This window comes from Lichenostomus cassidix, chromosome 10 (assembly GCF_008360975.1).
Source record: "Lichenostomus cassidix isolate B80296 chromosome 10, HeHo_3.0, whole genome shotgun sequence".
In the NCBI taxonomy this organism is placed as follows: Eukaryota; Metazoa; Chordata; class Aves; order Passeriformes; family Meliphagidae; genus Lichenostomus; species Lichenostomus cassidix.
Window position 1 is genome coordinate 8,462,580 of NC_139491.1, and position 20,691 is coordinate 8,483,270.

At 38.2% G+C, this 20,691-nt stretch overlaps 1 long non-coding RNA gene across 1 annotated transcript; it reads right to left on the reverse strand.

Annotated features, from left to right (window-relative positions):
- Positions 1-8,303: 8,303 nt before the first annotated feature.
- Positions 8,304-12,477, reverse strand: LOC146432667 (uncharacterized). Its single transcript, XR_014854273.1, has 3 exons — positions 11,153-12,477; positions 8,839-8,958; positions 8,304-8,374 (listed from the first exon to the last, which is right to left on the reverse strand). It is a non-coding gene; the product is annotated as an uncharacterized LOC146432667 (long non-coding RNA).
- Between the last annotated feature and the right edge of the window lie 8,214 nt (positions 12,478-20,691).

The window sequence follows — 20,691 nt, forward strand, 5'->3', positions numbered from 1 at the left end:
GAGATTCCATAACATTTCTTGAGATACATTAGTAAGTATAAGGTTCTAGTCAATGACACCACAGGAGAACAAATAGGAATATGCAGAACACTTAAAAAAAAATCAGCATTGCAGTTTTAGGAGAAATTCACTAAGTTACACATTTCATAAATGGAGAACTGTCATGATTTACAAGTATACAGTAGAAATCAAAATATTTAAAAGAGCAATTCAAACTTCTCAAATTAAATTTAGTGTTCATAAAGGTTGCTACAGTTTATGGACCTGTTTCTTCCATCAGCTAAATTCACATTACTTTCAAATAATGACTCCCTTTTCCTAGTTTTAATTATCCTGAGTTTCTACTAACTGAACTTCCATTGAAACAGAGCAGTCTCTAAAAAGTAGACTGGCACAGACACTTATATGCATTAAAATTTTCATTTTCTCACTTTGCTTCTTTACACACAGACTTCTCTTGATTCATTTTTTATTTCCCTCTTACTTGGCTCTGTCTGCATTTTCATTGATTTTTTTAAATCTCTCTGAAACTTAATGAAAACATGCTGCATTAAAGCAGACTTGGAAATATCATAACAGGATTGTTCATCTCAAACATAAACACATTCCTTTTTCTGCAGTTATTTCATACCTCCCTCTTTTCTAAAAAAAGTCCTTAAAAAACCAACCATAGAGTACCTAAGAGTGGCTTTCTCTGTGGGCCAGTAGCTTTATTTTAAATTGTAATGTCTGAAAATTTGACAACAGAACTACCTGGTTCTGTATATACAGAATGGTCATTTAGGAGATTTTTTATTTAATCATACATACACAAAAACACATGCATGTTTTAGAAGCTACTTGTTAATTGAATATATTTGCTGCCACAGTCTTCTGCCAACAAAAATTAATGTTAAAAAATTCAGTTGAGAACCTTAGAATCTTCATGCAGCTTTCTTTAACAGAAAATATAGATGTTGCAGCAAATTCTTCAGACCAAGTGCATCTTGAGGGTGGGAATTACATTTTCAGTGCACTTTTCAGGAGGTTGACTGCATGACCTGAGTTCATAAAGAACAGTATTACTACTTTTTAACAGCATTTTGAGGGGTTTATAAGTTAAAGTAATGAAGTGCAGCTTTTGTTTTTTTGGAGCAAAACCAAAATATTGTACTCTACATATATTCATATTTCTTGATTAAAGAGAACAAAGTCAGACCAACATTTGACTATTGTCCTTTTACAATGGTCAGAAATGTATGTTTGAATTTAAGAGAGGTTGTCCAGACCCTTACAGATCTGATTCCGTACAGGAAATATAAAAGTTGCAAGAGAAATCAAATGATTGCTCTCAGGGCATTCAGGTCACAAAATAAAAATGCAACAGGAGAACTTGGCCTTCAACAGCAGTCCCAGATCAGTCAGGCTGCAATCACACTTAGCATCAGAAGAAAAGTACACCAATAACAATATTATGCTCGGGGCAAATTTATTTAACCTAGTTATACCAAGTGTGTATTTGACTCTCTGTTCTAGAAGACAGCATATTAATCATGAAGGTTCTCAGTTGATATCTATTACCAGTGCATTTCATTTACTTTATGGCTCACTACAACTTGCAAAAGAGCAAACTGCCTTTGCTGCTGTCATACAGCTATTTCTGCAGTTTAACTTTTGGACAAACCCCAAAACTTTCACAGCACTGAATCCCAAAATACTTACAATCAAGTACTAATTCATCTGGGAACTACTGAAAAACATAATTTCCAATAAAGGCACATAGAGCTCAGCTAATGCTTGTCAGTCTACCAAAACTGAACAAAAAAGAATTATCTGAAGAATGACATAACATTAACAATAGTTTCAATATTCAATATTAGCAACATCTGTTTTTGTTACATCTTCTGTTTCCAATATAGGAAAAAGCAAAACCACCTTACCATACCTGCAGAGTACCCCATTTGTTCTAAATACACAACAGGATTTATTTTTCTCTTCCTTGCCTATGGACCCACTTTCTCCTTAGTTTCCAGGTTAGTTTCTTCCTCTGTTTTGGAAAGTGTGTAGACATTTGTGGATGAAAGGTGTCACTTAGAAAGACTATTTATAATAAGTTTAACCTCTTTTATCTCTCATCCTGTTCATTCCTGCATTACTATTTTGAAGGAGGAGGACATGTTAAATTTGTACAGAAAGTGTACTGTGTCTGAAGAGGACTGATTGTGCATTCACCTTTGAAAAGCTCCCAACAGCTTTGCTCTCTGTTTGCTGGGTTCAGGGAGGCTTCTCTACACTGTGAACTCTTGGTTCACTCGTTGTTCACATAGACTATCTGTCTATTTTCAAACTGGTAAAGCTTAACTGGTGCTACACAGGATGTGCCTGATCATGGAGGCTAATAAAAACCAGCAGGACACTTTCAGCATTGTGTTCATTCCCTTTGTATGATGTCACCCCTACTGCTGTCTGGGAGGGGAGGTAAATGGATTTACGACTTACTTTTCTAAAATTTGTAGGCAAATTACATAAACTAATTGAAAATTATTAATTTCAGTATATTTTAGTATATTTTCTGGTGCAAAATACATAGGAAGAGGCAAGGCAGAACATAACCCAAACCCAATACCATGGCTGGTCCTATTTAGAAAGCTGTAGGAATAGCAATGTTTGAGCTCTGCTGGAATCACCTTGGAATGCCTTTTCCAGCTCCAGTGTTCTTGGAGCTGTAGAATATTTGACTCTCTAGATCCTAACACTAATCCTAAGCCTAACCCTAAGGGTAACCCAAACCCTGACCATTACAACTGCTAACACAGCTTGTGCTGATAGAATCACTCATGGTAAAATGAGCAATGATTCTCCAACCTCTGTCTCAGCAGAAAACTACAGACAGGACATTGTGGGACTAAGGTTCTTACCTAGAGATGGTTTTTGTGGTGGGTTTATTTGTTTTGCCATTTTTTAGGGGAAGGGGTATCATCTACATCTCAGGGCTTGGATTCATGAAAACCAGAACCTTATTTTGGGATAGCTGCAGGATGTCTTCCTCTGGCTCCTCCTCTCTCCAAGACTGCCCTACTAAGAAGGGTCACCTTAGGTCCTGGAAGAGACAATGCTTAATGGCTATTTACAACCAACCCTGCTCATAAAAACACAGTGTAAATTTCATGTTCAGCCTGGTTCTAAACGTTGATGGTTTAGCAGCTGCACAACACATCAACAAGGAAGGGCACCAGCCATTCCAATGGGAGCTGTACCCCATTGGGCACCAAAATCTCTGATGACTTTTATATTCCTTTTATGGCTATCTAACTGTGGATATACAATCTTTTATTTTCTTCCTTTTATTGTTATTTTTTATTACAATATTTGGAGTTCAAAACATATTTATATAATATAACATATTTTATAGGAAATTATTTTTGTTAGTGGCACAGAACTGCATTGCTTGCTTAGCTATGGATTGGTCCCACTGAACTTGAACTGGCAGAACTCCTAACAGTAAGGCACTCCTGGAAAGTTCTGTTGTCTTTAACTACATCCAAACCAGAGATAAAAAATCAAAATTATTTTCAATATACTCTTGAATTCACATCGATCAACAAAAATGTGGGATGGAAAATGGTTCTGAGTGGGAAGATATATCTCAAGTTCCTTTCTATTTTTAAGTAGTGTTTGCCCTATTTGCTACTGTCAGAATGGCAAGAACTCAAGCAGAATATTCACATCAAGGTCAGAGTTCACCCCTCTAACTACTGATTTGTGTGAGGGAATGTGAAGAATTTAATACAAGCTGCAAATTGTTCCATTTCCCTTAATTATTTTCCCTGTCGGATACAGTTCTTTGGTGGGTGTTTGTTTTTGCAACCATAGTGATGAGATATATTTGCTGGCTGCAGTCAAAATAATTCCAAACATTTATCTACTGGCATCATTTTTTATTCCGAAAACCCAGACATTTGCCTGCTTTACACCCAAAGGGTATGAATTGGGAGGCTATACTCCCAAAATAACTCTTACATTACTTTTCAAAATCAGAACAAGAGTTTTGTGTTTTTTTCATACATTCCCACAAAAAATCATGGTCACTGCTCACAACAACACAGAGCTGCATCCATTTAAAATTTTCTTATTATTCCTTTCTGGAGAAAAATCCCCAGATGATCTCATTTAAATCATAAATATAAATATTCCTCAGAGCAACTTCCCTTATAACATGTGTGCAATAAATCACTTTTCCCACAGTGCTGCTCTGCTACTACTCCTCTTGGTGGGAAAAACTCTCAGTATATGATTTGACAAACTGCTGACAAAGCCAGCTTCATTTTAGAACCATAGAGGAATCAAACGCTCACCAGGAGCTCGTAGTTAACAGGCAGAAGTGTATTTAAAAGTATGTGTGTACATGCATATAAATACACAGTGGCTAGTTGACTTCACTGACCTTGGATGCAAGCAATGATTTTGACAGATCCATACTGGTGACTCTGAAGAACAGGGTTTAACCCCCTGTGATTAGTTTGGAGGCTCTGGCTACAATTTTTGCTGGAGTTATGAGTGCTAGCAGGACAGTGACCTTTTCAGCTGCTGAAGTCAAAATCCATGAAGGACTGTGAACTGGAGCCTTCAGCAAGTGCTGCTCACAGGACAGCAAGAACTGAACTTTATGGCTGCTGGCTCTGCTACCCCAGACTGCAGCATCTCAGGACAGGAACACTGCTCAGCTTCCACCCCTCCCACTGGCCTGACAGCATCTAGGAGAACAGACAGAGAGCTGGAAGCGGGAATCTCTTTAGTTATGCCAGCATGAATTGCAGAGCTTGGGATTCCAAGCACGTAGTCACATGAGCAGGCCTTATTCTCAGAGCTGGAATAGCCCCATTGATTCCGTGTATCCAAAGTAATTGGATTATGAAACAAAAGTAAATTCTATCCCCCTGTTTTCTCTACATCACTTCCTCTTCAAATGTGCTGCTTTCAATTCTATTTTCAAAAAGGGGAGACTATGGCTGCAATATAACTATGCTCACAGTGTAACCAGCCAGTTAATAGTGCTGCGAAGCTGTGGGCTGTGAAGAGCTGAATATGCTGGTAGGAAAGGAAGGAGATACTTGATTTGGGAAAACATTAGTGGTTAATACTGTTTCAAGTAATTCTGGGCAAGTACCCATCTACTTTGAACTCAAAAACTGTTGCAGAACAGTGGTTATATTGCCAACACTTTCCAGGAGCTGTTCTAAGACATTATTTGAAGTAGCAGAGCACTAAAGATTCAAATTTTTTGTCAAATTACAAAATGAGATTGATTGTGGAAAGGCAACTAAGGCATAATCTGGCTCTCATAAACTGGAATCAGCACAATACTTTGTCTCTGGCACACAGTTCGAATCCAAACCAAGGGCAGAGATGATTTCAGGGCTTCAGCCGCTTCCCTGACTGACAGCTTTCCAACATATTCCCTTTCTGTCATGAAGAACGTGCTGTCACAATGACTCTAAAGAAGCCTTTGTTCAGGACTGAGTGTAACAACACAGCATTGTGGAAGTAATTTGTTTCCTTTTCATTAATGAAGATGTATAGGACATGAAGTACTGGTCACTGACTTTTCATAATTTCTGTTTGAAGAGATGGCATCTGCTGTTCCCAGTTTAAGCAGGAGTTGGGATGACTGTCAGAGCAGTTGATGTCCTCTAGGATGGGTGTTGGTAGAGACTATTATTGTTTAAAAATAAAAATAGTTTCTAAACAAAATGTTGTAGGAGGATAAAAGTTCAGTTGAAGTTGGGCAGTGGCCAGACTGGGTTTCATGGAGTAATTGCTAATTGTGTAAGCTCTGCCCAATGCTCTGTTTACCAAGGATGTTTTGCCCATTTTAGCAGAGGTGGGGCTCATTTCCTTAACAGACACAGAACAGAGCTGCAGTCTGCTCTGTATCCTGCTTGACACAGCATGCTCAGATCCTTAGGCATTCATAAAACGTAAAAGTAACTTCTCCCCCTCCCTACTAAATAGTGAGCTCAGATAAAAAGATCAGGATGCCCCTCACATTCAATATTTACCTTTTCTTACTTGTGTATTTCAGAAACATTCACGGCCAAGTTTAAATCAGTGCTTGTCCTGGTTAATCCTTCCTGTCAGATTTGGTTTAAATGCAACATTCCCAGTATTCCATTTTGATCTTTAGGGCATGAGAGTAGTATAAGAAACTGAATGCACAGTCCCTGCCTTGAGTTTGTTCAGTAACTCCTTACAATTACCAGCAGTACAGCAACACATGTGGTTGCTGACATGAGCAAACCTCTGTTCTGACTGCCATCAGAGGAAAGCTAAAATTTATTTAGTACCAAAACTTGCCGTGGGTTACAAGCTCAATGGTGGATATTAGTGCATTCATGTAAATGATTTACCTCACATAACAGCCACTAGCTGCAAAACCACAGAGTATAAAAGCATCAGTTTTTTGTTAATGAGCTTCGTCTCCTTCATTATAAAATTAATGCAAGACTGCATCAAATAAAGAAGTTTTTTTAAATAATCTAAAACTTAAAGCATGTGGTATCTGATTGAAGGAATGGTTTTAGGATGCTTAGAATCCTCTGCCAAGCATTCAGAAACTACAGCCACAACACTTCTGCAAATCAGTTCCAGGTCAGAGGATTATAATTATAATTTTACTATGATTATTCCTCTCATGCCACATTACCTCGGTAATTGCTGCTACAGTTGTAGTTAGGGCACCCACTTGTACTTTCTTATCTTTTAAACACCACATTCTTAGAAATTTTTCAGATGTTGTGAGGTGTTTATATAGTCCCACGGTAAATCAGAACACTTGAGCAAGTATGCTGAGCCTGTTACGTGGAGCTGGGTAGGCACTGGATGGCCCACATGGAGCTGCATAGCTGCATTACACGTAATGGTGCTGGAGTTAATTATGGCTGCAACAGCAGTCTGAACTCTGGATTCCTCAGCTTTTGCCAAGTTACATCTAGAACATGGAAAACCTCGTATCACTCCGTTTGTTTAACAGGAGTATGATCCACATACCTCACCCTTATAAACAAGGAGAAAAGAGGTGGGGATGAGAGTCTTTCACTTTTAACAATGACACGGCACTGGAGAAGGCAGCAGATACCAAATAAAGCAATTCCTCACACCCTGTCCCAAATCTGAGTCATAGCCCTTGGGACCTCAAGACCTCTGAATAGTATTTCCTTTGCCTGTTGTGTTTAGCTTATTAGCACACCCAGCTGACTGAAGGAGACTGCTACTGATTGTGTACCACCTTCAACAGTAAGTCAGGGTGTGTCCTGGGGGAAGGATGTTTGAAGTGCCTTGGAACAGAAACCCTGCAGCCAGAATTTAAGCAATATTGTTCCCAAGGGTTTAAATTCACTGAAATGCATGTGAGTGCTTGAGAATATGGTGCACCTGCTGAACAGAGGGGACATCAAATTGGGTAAAATTTGTAGAAAATCAGAAAAAAAAATCCTACCCTCCAGGAAAAGTTGCATTCTGTGAACTGATGTTCACAGCCTTCAGTATGGCCCTGGCAAGTTCTAATTACAGAATGTGGCATGTTTTGTCTTTTGGCCAGGGTCGCTGCACATACTGACATGAGACTTTTGTTTCCATTCTTTTCTATTCCTGCATGTTACAGTCCCCCAATTCCCTACAGCAGGGTTTGGCTGCCATACTTCACAAGATTTCACGGACTGTGAAAACTACATGCTTATTATAAAATACTTCAATGCTTCTGGTTCATGTTGGAATTATCGAGAATACTCATATTAGCTCCACAGCAGGCTTCTGTGATACTGCCCAAAAACTATCTGATATACTGCAAATGCACTCTGTGTCTGTTCTGAAAATGTAACATGAACATATCTGGAATCTCCAAACTGTACAGTGTCTCTGCCTAAGCTACTGAACATCCATAAATCCTGGACAAGTGTATGGAAGGCTCAAATTCTTCCAATAAACAAATTTCCAGATGGAAAAAGAAGACATGCACAAGGAAATCAGACCCCAATTCAGAGATTCCTTGCAATGGCTGTGCTTTCCCTTGTGAAGAAGGATGTGTGTACATAGTCTCCCCTTTTTCTATTCCAGTCTTCTGATCCCTCAGTGCAGAAGTCAGTGTTTCAAAGGTATCATGTGACACACAAAAATGCCATTTAGTTGGAGACCTTGCCTAATTAACTTGGCATGTGGTTAAAAAATATGTTTGCTATAAATAGGGCAAACAAGAAGCACACATGCCAACCCAAAGCATCTCTCCATGCTCTTCCATTGCTTTGCCTTTAAAAATATTTTCCAGTTACCTGAACAAATGCTTTCATTTACCTCCTCACATAAATTATGGCTGTATCTCATGGTGCAGTTTCACATAAATCTGAGCAAAAAAAGCAAAAAAAAAAAAGGGGTAAGATTCTGTTTGCATTCTCTTTCATGCCATTCCTTCCTTCTTTGCTGTGGTCCCACCCTTGCTACTTGTCCAAACCACTACACTAATTACCCATTTTCACGAATCAATTCAGATTATTAACTCAAGAAAATCCTGCCCTTTTCATGCTGGGTGAACAGGTTAAAGTGGCTCACAGAGGACTCTGTCAAGGGCTAGATAACACACAGAAAGTGCTGGGTGTGTTAGCTGGGAGGAAAAAAACAAGATTATCCTTTCAGCAGTGGTAAACTACTAGATCAGCTCACCTTGCTTCATGAAACCACAGGCTTAGAGGTTCACCTCAACACTTGGAGCCATGCAGATAATCCACTTAACCCAACATCTTTGCAGGGACTGTGGGGAAAGAACGTGTTCAGCCAACAGGTTGAGCTCTCTGGACCCAGAGAACTCACCAGCAATCCAGAGCTCCCTTTTCTGCCACTGGAGGAGGAGAACACCTTCTTCATAGCCCCTCTTGTCCAGAGCTCCAGCCATGGCTGCATTTACATCACAAACATCGGTGAGGACTGCTCCTTTGGTAGAGACATAAAGGGAAAAGGAGAAAGCGAGAAGGAACCAAATGAGAAACTAAGTGCATTTACTGCTCTCTGCTTGCTTATTTTTTTATTCACACACTTTCCCAGACCAGAGATTAATTCCTTTTGCATGCTAACAAAATTTGACTTCATTTTGTTTGAGGCGTTTTTAGGTTTTTTTTTTTTAACACAGACTCACATTTGCTGTGGTAAATCCTTTCAGATGTCAGAATCTCATCTATTTTAGTTAAATGGAAAGCAAAACTGTCTCTCAAAACTTTGCTGGAATCAAAACATATGGAAATAGAGGATTATCCTTCAGCAGAGTTTAGGAGAAAAATCTACTTTTGGCTATAGCCATGTAACACATTGGTACAAAGTAAGATCCAGTTTATTATGAAATGTTGGAGCAAGTTTTAATACCACTAATGTCACTTTAAAAGGATCACAGTACAAACTTGTGGTTCATGCAGAATAACATCAGTTATAGACTAGTACACATTGATGACTGCCTTATTTCTAAAGCTTATAATTTCTAAAATTATGTTCTATAATTAAACCAAACAATACTATAATATAAGAGCATTAGTTTAATGAAAACCAGTTATGTATCAGTCTTCAGCATAATTTGCTCTTCACAGACTCCAGAAATAAAGGGATTAACTATTGCAAATCCTCCTGGTACTTTACATTTAATCACAAGCAGTTTATGATAATTTATTCCACATGTCTGATGCAACTGAAAAAAATTTGCAAATAAAGCTTGCTGATGCCTCCAGGAAGTGAGCTTTCATTCTGTTCTAATATTAGCAGCAGCTGCACCAATGCAACATGTAACACTCACTCCATACCCCCAGTGCTGTCAACCATCATTTTATGCACTTACAGAATGAAGGAGTGTCTGACAGTGATTGGGCTGAGGAACATCTGCCACATGAGCACTGAAAAACTATCAAGAACTGAAAGAGAAACTTTACTGATGTTTCAATCCAGTGGTAGAGGAGTGTCAGAATTAATTTGCTGCTTTTTCCATAATTGAAATAAGGTCTCTTTTAACTTTGGTGTATGTTTTCCTGTCTTGATATTGCACAATCCCATAGTGATGGTTTGTTTTTCCATTTTATTTAAATCTGCTAGATTTTTGACAATCCTAACTTTCTTGTTCTACCTGGATGCTGCAATAGAAGAATTGCCTTCTGGGGTACTGTCACTGGTGACTGGCCAAAATAGCCCTTGCATGGCAACCAGGGGCTCAGAGCTCCTGCTAAATGTCACAGCAGTGAGATCCTCTGGACTCACTGATTAGCTCTATCCTGACTCTGGATGAGGCCAGGGCACCTGGCTCTCCCTCAATCTACAGTTCAGAATTAACCAGGAAACTTACTATTGGCACACACAACTTCTAATTTGGGAAAAGAAAATACTGTCTGGCAAGCTTGCAAGGCTGCTGACCCTGATCTACTGGAACAGGCAAAGCATGCTGCTCTGCATCCTGAGCTAATCAGTCTTTCCTTGGTTTGCACAAATCCTTTGAAACTGGTCTGTGTGAAGAGGAATCTGTGTGACAGATCCACTACATCTCTCATCATTTTGTGTCCAGCTTTGGGTGTATAAATTTGGCATTTGATGTGATTTTTTTTTTGAGCTGTTTAACTCCCATTTGAAAGCATAACATGGAAATAGGGGGTTGTTTTACCTTTAGGGTTCTGTTGGGCAAACTAGCACTGACTAGGAAATAGTGGCATGAAAATGCCTGTCTAGCAGCTGCATCCATGGCCTCCAGTTCCTATCTGCAGAAAAAACCCAGTAAATTTAGTATTTAGACTGCAGAGAGAGGCCAGGCTGGAATTTATATTTAGAGATTAATTCAGCTGATGTATTAATGCAATTTTTTTCATTTGTCCATATTTTGGAAAGAGTTTGAGAATGGCTTTCCCCCCCTCCTTCTAGAAACATTTGTTCTTTATCTTCTTAACCATAGCTCTTCCCTAAAGGCTGTAAACCTAATTATGAGAGGACTAAAGAAACTGATTAATTTCCCAGTAGCACCATGTCTTCAATCACCATGTGTATGTCATTAAGCAATACTTTGGTTCCTTAGCTCACTGTCTTTTTAAACCCATTTTCCGGCCTGCAGAGACCAGCAGTGCCAAGCAACAATAGCTGTCTTGGCACAAAAAGTACCACTAACCTTGAAATTCAGATTATTAAGTCACTTCAAGCACTTGTTGCAAAGCATTATTTCTTCATATTATATAATATCTTGCTATATGAGGTGATAGGATCCAACCTAGAAAATCTCAGAGAAATCCTGCATTATTAAATGTCTTCAGTCACTAATAAGTAAATCACTTTCTTCTTGAAACTAACTTAGAAGAACAAAACAAGTTTAAAAGGCTAGAAGTGCTTGTGCCACTAGGTAACAAAACACCAATTCTGAACATTTTAAAAGATCAGCTCAATTTTCTTTTTACAAACATGGCAAGCAGTCAAACAGGGAATTAAGAATTATCAATTGAACTCTGCTCAGGGCACTGTTTTTGTTCTGACAGATTACACACCCAGAAAATTTGTGAATAAGATTAGTTTTTGTTAGAAGTAAGAAAGAACAAGACCTGGTTGGTGTGGCATCTCTATATGAGACATTTGACTTTGAAAACCAGAAGCGTTGTTACACATCTGATTGGGAATATTGCAGCTTAATAGCTCTGAATACAGTGGGTAGGAATAGAAGCTTCTGTGCTCCTGCAATCAGATTAGGTAGCACTTTATTTAAGTTTTAAAAATAAAATTCCTGCTATTTTTGTCACCAGGGAAAGTTCTCAGACATGTAAATCACTAAAACCGCCCCACATGTTTCAGTAGAATTCATGCCATGTTTATAAGCAAATATAAAACAAGGAAATCCTTCCCAGATACAAAGGCTCTTAGTGCCTATTGTTTTCCCCAGATTTAAGCCCTGCTTCCTGTTGTATACCAGAGATTTTAATGTTAATCCATTACTGATGTGTCATTTTTTACATTTTCAAGAGTTCATTTTCAAGAGTTCAAATGGTAGCATGTTTATCATTTTAGCAATTCTTTGCTCTCAAGCCACTCCTGTTTTCTCTGAAATCCAAAATATCCGACAGAAATTACATGAGCAAATACACAATTCTGTCATATGAATTATGAGCTTTGAACACATTTCAGGAAAAATTGTGTGCTATTCTAAAGAGCATTAGAAATAGCTTCTGTGCAGACAGATTGATTTCTGCCTAGTGGTATTTGTTCTCTTCTGTCTCTGTAAATGAATCACCTTTACAGCATAAAATGTGAGGGAAAATAATGAGTGGGGGAATGAGTGATGTGTATGGGAATCTCAAGGATGACACAGTTCCATTGTGTCTTTGCAGTGCAAATCTTTCCAGCTGTAAGGTTACAAAACAGTAACCTTGCAGTTAAAGTAAACAGCAATCAGTTCAGGATTTTAGGGCAGGTTTGGTATGTCCTATGTCCTTCCCTGAACCTATGGCTGGGTGAACCTATGGTTGATTTAGAAATCTTTCTCCTGGAGACTTTCTGCTAAAGAACAAATCCAGTTTGCAAAACCAAAAATAGCTGTTTCTTTTCTACTAGAAGGTACTAAAGCACAGGTTTGGAGTAATTCTCAGAATAAAAGATAAAAATAGATTTGAATAATTGTCAGTTTGTTAACATATGTCTGCATTAATAATTTGGGCACAATAGGAATGGATCAGCATGCCAAAACAATTCATTCTCAGGCCTTTATGCTTACACAATGAACTTTTCTAGGGTTTCTCTTTGAACTAGATTTGGTCCTGTCCCCAGATTAAATGTCTCCCACAGGTACAGTTCTACATCAACCAAAGGAACAGTCACAGGTACAGAATGCAATGTCCCCATCAGGGCTTACAGGAATATTGAAGAGGTTGGTATAGCTAAAATAAGTTAACCACTGCCCTCAGTGAAAAATGAGTCTAATGAGGGTGAAACGATATTTTATTCCCTGAGAAAACAGGCATCCATCCTAGATTCCTTTCAGACTAAGGCACAATGACACATTTGTCATTAATTACACTGTGGCACCATAACACTGTTTAGCAGGACTGACTGCCACTGAAAAACATTTTCCTGTTCATATCTTCAGCAAATTTCTCGAAATAATCAGTGTAACAAGCAGAACAAATCAATTTCCAAGGATCAGAGTGCTTTGGAGTATCTATGGTTAAAAAAAAAAGCACCAAGGCATTATTTGCTCTTGAACACTCTTGCTCTTGAATTGAGAAAAATCATTTTGTCTCACTGCCTCCTCTTCCTTCCTGAAGTTCCTGCCTTGCTATCCATTGTATCCACAAGATTGGTGGAATTATCATTTGCTTTGCCTGACACTCATCACGTTTCATTCCCTCCTTGAATCTCATTAACAGGTTTCAACTTCCCTCTCCAAACCTCCTGTCTTTACCCTTCATGTCTATACAACATTGCCTCCAGTGCCTGCTCTGACTCTAGATCCTTGGCTGCCCAGACAGCTGAGGTAAAAACTGCACCTCAGTACTTTTTTTTTTTTTTAATACACAAATATATTATTCAGGATATTATTCAGGCAAAGCCTGAGGATTAGGACAACACAGAAATACATGAGAATAACTTCTTACTGAAAAGAATTGTAAGGCCACTATAAGATTCCATCTGCTCCAAACAAGCTGCTTCTAGCGACAAGCATGGAAACACTGCAAATAAGAGTCTGGACAACAAAAACTGCCATAGGGATGTTTTTAATTTCAGTGCTTTGAATTGCCTTTTTTCCTTTTTGCACTAATGACTGGTTATAAGCATATAAGCAATGTTACTCCAGTTACAACAGGAAAATTTGAACAGCTTTGGATATCACCTATTCATACTGTACTGAAATGCTGGTCTTAAATCATTCAGTGATTACAAATGCTACTCGAAGAAAACTGTCCTTAATTTTCTTTTTTCTCAGAAGTTCATTTCTCTTTCCAAGCCTGCAAGTAATCCTAGTGGCGGAAATGGTGACACAGAAGTTAATTTATTACACCTGGCCAAAAAATGAAAATTTTACCAGCATGTCTCAACAATCATTGTAATAATTGCCAACAAAAATCGCTAAAGAGAACCTTTTCACATGCCTCCCAGGGATATAATGTATTATCCAGCATACCCATTACCCTGGCTTTGTCTAAGATGTGAGGAAGGCTGAAGCATGAGCTGGAAGTTTTTACAGCTCTAAGAGCTGACATTACAATGTACAGATGACAATCCAGAATTGGTCCTCTATGCTGCCCAACCTCAGTCTGAAAACATGAAAATCATAGAACCACAGAATGGCTCGGGTTGCAAGGAGACCCTGAAAGCCTTCTCTTTTCCAGGCTGAACAATACCTGAAGGCTCAGAGAACATTCATGGGAGTTTGGTAGAGATTCATTTGGGACAACAGAAATAACGATAAGGATGATATTTTGTAATTTCAGTTCTTTGAAGTAAACACAGCTATGCATTATAAGCAGATTATGGTTGCATTTATCTGCCATTAAAGTGAGAAGGATATTATAGTCAAATATCTCCTTTACTACTTCCTGAAAAGAAAAAAATCCAGCTTAATTTTTGTTACATTTGATAACCTTTGCTAGGATTAGCAGTTCACCAGCTGGACACAGGCTAACAAAAGAATAAATTAAATGAGTTCATGCCAGGATATGTGAAACAATGAGAACAGTGAACCTCAGTAGCAAATTAAGCATGCTAAATTGGCATGCAAATATAAACCTCTTACAGGAGCAGTAGAAGTTATTAAAGCAGCAAAGCTGTCCTCCAGCTTTCCAAATTTAACTAGAATCGTGCAGGATTCATAGCAGCACAAAAGATGTCATACAAAAAAAATTAAGAAGCACCAGATATTGCCAGGCTTCCAGCATATTTTCCTGCTGTTGGGAACAGAATCATCCCACATGATTTTACAGACTGAAGCTCATTACTTTGATCAGCTTAGGCTGTAAGTTTGCAATAGCCAGGGCTATTTCTAATAAGTTGTTTTGGCATTTCCTAGGAATACACAGGGAGAAGAATCAGCCATTCTTGGTTGCAACCATTTCTTCTTGCAGATAAATTTTTATTCAGTGTATTCAGTTTGGTTGCTTTCTCTTTTCTTTTTTTTTTTCCCTTGGCAAGACTTCACAAACATTTTTGAGGAAGAAAAACAGATTTAAAAATCATTATTATAAGTCAATGCTGACTGTATAATATGAAAGCAGGAAAGCATATAATCTTGTTCTGAATAAAATGAAACAAACTTCACAGAACCATGGGATGTACCTGTAACTTGGGAAAGGCCACATATAATTTCCACAAATAATTGTTGCTTTTAGTCTCTTTCATACTCCATAATATGGAAGATGCAGCAAACAGAAGATGCTTGCTACAGAAATAGTGTTATAAATGCACTCCCAAATAAGACACATTTATAAAAAAATATGTAAGAAGCCATAGGATTTTCAATATAACTTTCAGAACAGATCAAGGCACTGCCCTTCAATTATATTGTGGTCTACATTTTACATAGGATTTAACAAATAAGCACAAGAGAGGAAAGGAGACAGGTGGTTACAAAAAATAATGGGCAAAATAACACATAATATCTATGATATTAAGTACCTACAGGAATTCATATCAGCAAAAATACCTATAACAGTAGAGTCTCATCTGAAGTGCCTATGAATTCCCAAAGGACCAAGAAGCCCTGACAGATTCTATGAAATAGAGGACTGGGGAAAAAACTACCCTAAAATGAATGAAGAAAAGAACTTGAGAGGTAGCAAAAGTAAATGGAACTTGAGAGGTACAGGACCATGAAAGATACGAAAACAGGAGGAGGAAAAAAATTATTTTCATTCTAAATCTTCCTTTAGAATGTAGCTGTCTACAAGTTCCTCTCAAGGGGCAGAGGAGGGACAGACAGTGTTCTCTCTGGTGACCAGTGACAGGAGCCAAGGGAATGAACGGTGTGAGGCTGAGTCAGGGGAGGCTTTGGTTGAATAGAAGGGAAAAGGTTCCTCACCCAGAGGGTGGTTGGGCACTGGAACAGCCTATCCAGGGAAGTGGTCACAGCACCAAGCCTGACAGAGCTCAAGAACCATTTGGACAACACTCTTGGGCACATGGTGTGATTTTGGAGTGGTGCTATGCAGGGCCAGGGGCTGGACTCGATCCCAGTGGAACCCTTCCAACTCAGGATATTCTGATCCTATGATTCCTTCTGTGTCATGATGTCACTGTTGCATTCCTCATCAACCAGAATCGCATGGTCAGATGTGATTGTTTCTTCATGCCCCAAGACTGAAAGAATGAAGAGAATGCCACTTATTCCTCTAACCAGCCACTGAGAGGCAAACTTTTGTCTCTCCTTACAGCTAGTGCTCAGATCTAGCTTGTCTCCCAGGGTTAATTCACCTTTCTCCTTTCTGAATTTATTCTCTGTTTTCCCAAGTGATATCATACACAAGTGGCCTAGATTTCCACATGAAACTTCTTTATTAATGTAACCAGTTTTCTGATGTTTCTTGTTTTACATTTTCACTAATATTTTGACATACAAGCTTGCATTGTTGCCCTAATTGCATATTTGTACTCTCAAGCCTTGGAACTTGCATCCCTACATGAGCACCTCCATTCAGAATTTTTTTATCTCGAAGTTGACTCTACTGAATCATTTACATACCCTGTTACATCATGGGAAATCATGCAAGTCTTCTGTAAGACACCATTGCTGCTTTAAGTTTTGCCAAGGACTGCTGCCAGGATCAACAGAGATTAAAACGTCCTTTGTGGATTTAGTGATTGTTCTCCACCAAGAACACTATCACCACATGAATTTTTTAAGAGAGAGAACAGTTTTTGATGCCAAAAGACTACATAAAATGGAGATAAATGCAAATGCATTTCCTCTTTGATAATCATCTTATGTAAATATCAGTCCACTTACATCACTGGTGTACCCTGCAACAAGAAGAAAATCTACCAGCTTTTCTTTTATTGAATATAATTAGTTAGTTTTTAAATCACCAATTTTTTTCATTCATTTATTGTTTGCCATAGCTACTACTCAAAGTTACTCAAATGTATTTGGGGTTTCTCTTTCCATGTGAAAGCCCTAGTTAAAAGGCTAAATAACCTTGAAATTTATTTGATATTCCTTGCTCCTCAGTAACTCCTATCTAGATGAAACAAACTTTCTTAGGGACCAAGTGAGATATGAACAGATCATATGGATTAGGATGACTCTATGCACTGTTTTGTGTATCTCCTTCCTCCCTCCAGGATGGATTCTCAAAAGTTCAAATAATGGCAATGCTTATGGTCTGGTGATCTTCATAATGTGTCCTTACCTTCTAATTAGTTCTGATCTATCACTGAAAACACCTTTTTGCTGTCAGAAGCAGGGAGAAGGGAATGCTGCTCTTTGATTTCCTCAATGAACATCAATAACATGTTTTAACCATTTTATTCTGAACTTTAACCAAGAGTTCCCTACATCTATGAGACACAAGTGCAGCTCTGTGCTGTTTCTAGGAGTTCCCTTGACCAGAAGGGGAGCACAGACCCCCTTGTGGAAGCTGCCCAGAGCTCTGTGTGAGCACACAAACCCAAGCAGAGCAGCACAAAAATACTGTTCCTGCAGACAGATCAGATACTCTGCCTCTTTTCTAAAGAGCTCCAGCCCTTGCTTTTAAACGAATCCATTTCATTTGTTGGTTTGTTTTTAGGAGGCTTTAGTTAAACCTTGGAGAAAAAATTACCTATTCTGTATCATTCCATTCCACTGAAAAGTATAAATAAGAAGACTCCAATACTGGAAAGATCTTTCAGCAAGAAAGTTATTTCTCCACAGAACGGGTGTTTATGGAATGGATAGTCTAGCTTTTCAGTTTGGACTAGCAAATACACTTTGTATATTGTACATTGCAATGACCATTTTAGCAATTTCCTTATTTATTACATTATTTGTACTCCGTTTGTTGCATCCTCAGCATTCATTGTGACACCATTGCTCTCCCACAGCTCAAAGAAAACCCACCAACTAAGCATTGCTAATTTACAAACTCACTGTGACACAGAAATACCAAAATGTTCCAAGCCTCAAATTAGAACAGTTGCCAGGGTCTTCAGACATATAAAATATTTTCTGTAGGCCGTGATGTCTGACATAAATACACTGCCAGAGTAGGGTCAGCCAACTCCAACCCTTAAATAGCAGAATGGTGGCAGAAAATGTTAAAAACAATTACAATACACATGTTCTTTCCCCCTTAGGACAAAAGATTCTCATCACGTTCCTTTTTGCTGTGCCAGAAATATTTAACTGATTCATGTTTTGTGGTATAAATACATAAATCAGTTTCTGTTCCTGTTTCTGGACAGTTCATTTTATGTAACAAGGATTCATGTGAACCAAAGTATTCTGATCTCTATGATTTCCTTATCTCTAAGCCTTAACTACCACAAATAAGCTTCTGATGGGGGCCCAGTGGGATACAGTATCTACCAAACAAGTTTAGAAAAGATTTGAAGACAGACTGTTATGTATCTCCAGTGTTCTTTGTGTACATCATTGCTTTGCTTCAAGACTGAAGCATATATTTGCACCATGGAAAATGAAGGGAACAGATTGCTTTCTATCTTTACGCTATCATCACAGTGAAGTAAAATCCAAAAGGAGAAAAGATGTCGCGGGGCAATGACTGATCCAACAGGCAATTGACAATAAAGGAGAGGGATCAGGCTGCAGGCGAGGCTAAAAAGGGAAGTAAAGACAACACGAAGAGCTATCTATAGATAGCCCTAAAGTGGGAAAAAACAGACTGATTTGGGTCACAAGAGGTCATTCAGAAATGTTGCCTTCCACTTTCAGGAGCAGCATTCACATTGGCAGGACTTCATGACTGAAAAACCCACATGGTCAAAGTCAGTTTAAGTCATGGAGTTTGGGGTTTTCTCTAGACAATCAGGCTATTGCTTCTTACACACAAAAATTGCTAACAAAAAGCAAATTTCAAAATCTCAAGCATGAGTATTCATGGAAACTAAACAGATCAGTAACCAAGAGAGACAGTGACCTGATTTCCACCCGTTATAAATAGGACCACGCCTCATGCACAATGATTTTGTGTCAGTGCCTGTGGCTGATGACAGAACTCTCTAGTTCAGTACATGCAATGCACTCAATACCCTGGAAGTGGGTGAACATCACAGTACTCTTCAAGCAGGTGCCTGGCAAGCAGTTCTTAAAAGTCAGCTGAGACATTTCCTTAGCCAACAACATGGCTGGTCTCGTTCTGCTCATGATACCTTGCAGAAATACTCCACAGCTTGGAAAAGAAGCATTTTTAAATTGCCTAAGGCTAAACATACACAGTGCCTAGTTCTGTGAAGAGAGAAATATGAAAAGCCATAGAGCTTTCTTAATGGTGTTTCTGATTACACTAATAAACACTAGAGTTCTCAGCTGAATTATGTCTTGCTGATGAAATTATTTTAGCTTATTCAGAGTTAACACAGATCTCTGAAAAATACAGTGGTATTTCTTGGAGACATAATTTAAAATTCCTATATTCTTTTCATAAATTACTCTTTCTGAAATGACAATATTTTTCTGAGAGATACAGAACTCTAGTGTTTTTCCAAGTCCATCTGCTGCACGAAATTTAGCCAGGCAGAAGAGAAAATCTTCAAATAGCTAACACAGTCAGTCATGATAGAACAGCTCAATTTGAAGAGAAAATATTCATTATACAATTTCTCTAAAGGGAATGTTCTGTACAGTCTAAATCAGAAACCACTAGAAAACACCATGGAGGTGTGAAAAACTCAATCCAAACTTTAATTGGCAAGTATTTGGTGGTCTTAGACACATTGAAAATTATTCCCTCTTTCTCCAGCAGAATCTTTTGGTTATAAAACACCAAATGAGCAATTATTGCCATTTTGGATGTCTTTAACCAGATCCCATATAGGGTAATTTTCCGCTCATGTACCTTTATTAGCAAACTTACTACCAATATAACACACAAGAATCCTGATCCCCTTTCTTGTAAAAGGTAGAATGAAAGGTCTGTTTAATGGATTGCTACATTTCAAAAAATAATGTACCACGATCAGGTTCATTGCTTTTCAGCAACAAGCATTACAGAAAAACTCCACACTGAATTCACAGCCAAAATGGGAGGCATCCCCACAAGTGTCTGCAAAACAATACTTAAATCACATCACATAAACTATTTAATTCCTTTTGTTCTGTGAACAGAGGAGTGTTTGGGGAATAGGTTAGAATAAGAAACTGTAGTTATATCATTAAGAAGCAGATTAATCACTTTAATAGCCAGAAACCTAATAACAGCAAAGAAAAATGATTCATAGTATGTGTCAGAATAATGCTAGTGTGAAATAATTAAATGAAAGGTGACAAATTGTCCCAGAGAATGTCTTACTCCTGTGCAGTATTATTTAGTCTGTATTGTTAATCAAGTTGGGCATACTCGCAATTTTCAAAAGAAAAAAGTAAATAAAACAAGAAAAAAAAGTAGACACACTCCCAAGGCAGAAAAGGCAAGTATTAAAAACATTCTCATCCAACATGCATTTCATTTAATGACTTCTTTTTAGTATTTTTTGCTCTTTCTCTAAATAAGATCACATTTGTCTTTCATGGACTTG